The following is a 1,987-nucleotide window of genomic DNA, read 5'->3' as shown; positions in this document are numbered from 1 at the left end:
TAGTAATGTTAAAAATAATGTGTGGCACCCTGTGTAGCTTTACCTTTATTGGGTAAGATCAGAATTATTTTATTGCATTTGAATCTTTTCATTAAGCTTTAAGTTCATAAATTGTATACATTTCAAAAATAACCATGCTTTTGAGTGCTCTTTTGAACACTGAATGAAACTCTTACATTTTTAAAAGAGTAATAATAATTTTAGCTAAAGCTTTGTATTTGGCCCAATATTTATAAAGCAAATTAAAGATTCATTTTCCTTTTCTCAGCTCTTCTGAGTATTTTTTTTTCCTAAGCAGTCTCTCATTCAGTTTTCATAGGTGGTTAGATTTCACTAGGGTCCTAATCTGAAATGCATTTACCCAGACTTAAACGTAGTTGATTTTAATACAACCTATGTGGGAGTATATTTGCATGGATTAGCAGCCTTTTTAAAATGTTCAGGATGATTGTCTTGCAGAGATCCAAAATAGCAGATTTGAGGACCATCTGGAGAACTGACAACTGTGCATCAGGCAAAGTCTCTTTTTTGCTTTCAGACAAGGCTAAAGTGTGCCTGCAGCACTACTCTGTACAACTTGCAAAAGGCAGGCAACCACTCTGAAGTTCAGTGTAGTCATTGCTTATACCAGCCTTACATGCTGTGAACTCCTTGGAAAATTGAACTGTTCAGCTTCTGTAAAATGTTGAGAGTAGCACAGGCTTAGTTTTCACAACCAGCAGATGATCACACCAACAATCAACCTGCACCTACATTATATCATATCAGATGGGGTCTTACATGATCAATTATCCCTCCATTCAGTAGTATGTTGGGCAGAAAGCTCAGCTAGAACCCATCCCTCTGGCATCTTTTTTTTAACAAGCAGGGAAGGTTTCTGTATGTATATGTGTGTGTGGTGTGTGTGTGTTTGTAAAGATGAGCAGCAGGCAGAGGCGTATTGAGAGAAAATCAATACGAGAAAATGTTTGCTCCAGTGCCCCACTGTCCAGGCGCGAGCCCCAGCACGGCGCCTGGACTTGTAACAAAGCCTGGAAGTAGGAGTGGGTAGCGTGGTGGCCAAGTCTGCAGATGATACCAAATTATGTAGGGTGGTGAGAACCGCAAAGGATTGCGAAGAGCTCCAAGCGGACCTTGATAAATTAGGTGAGTGGGCTAAGAAATGGCAAATGCAGTTCAATGTAGCAAAATGCAAAGTGATGCACATAGGGGCAAAAAATCCAAACTTCACATACACGCTACAAGGGTCAGTGCTATCAGTCACAGACCAGGAAAGGGATTTGGGTGTCTTAGTTGATAGTTCCATGGGAATGTCAACTCAATGCATGGCAGCTGTGAAAAAGGCAAACTCTATGCTGGGGATAATTAGGAAAGGAATTGATGATAAAACTGCAAAGATTGTCATGCCTAGGACTGGCAGCAACCACTGATGACTTGATACTACCCATCTGCATGACTCAATTCAGCCTAGCTACTTGCAACTGTGCAACAGCAGGCACCCTACAAAAACCAATGTGGGGTAGGTATTAGAATTCCCTTCGAGGTGTGGAAGCTCACTGGGTGTTTTTGAGTCAGTCACATAATTTCATCCTACTTCACAGGGCTGTTGTGAAGATAAAAGGAGGAGAAGAGATAATGTAAGCTGCTTTGGAGATATGGGGGTTCACAAGAGGAGGGAAAGAGCAAATAATAGGGGGAGGGGTATACAGGGGAAAGTAAGGTTCCCTGAACAAGTCTTTGAGGGTTTCCTACCATACATAGGCCTTACCACACAACTGGGCCATAGTTTTCCTAGGTAGAAGCTGTTGGAGAAGGGACCTGAAGACAAAGGGAGCAGTTAAATATTTATTTATTTATATCCTGCCAATCTCCCACAAGACTCAAGACGGCTCACAATAAAAACACACAAAACAATACAATGAATATACAAAAAAAACCCATTTAAACATTATAACATTATAACATAACATTAGAATTACAAACAGAT

The sequence above is a fragment of the Sphaerodactylus townsendi genome, linkage group LG01, assembly GCF_021028975.2.
Source record: "Sphaerodactylus townsendi isolate TG3544 linkage group LG01, MPM_Stown_v2.3, whole genome shotgun sequence".
NCBI lineage: Eukaryota > Metazoa > Chordata > Lepidosauria > Squamata > Sphaerodactylidae > Sphaerodactylus > Sphaerodactylus townsendi.
The sequence above is the reverse complement of the archived record's forward strand: the minus strand, read 5'-3'. Positions refer to the sequence as shown.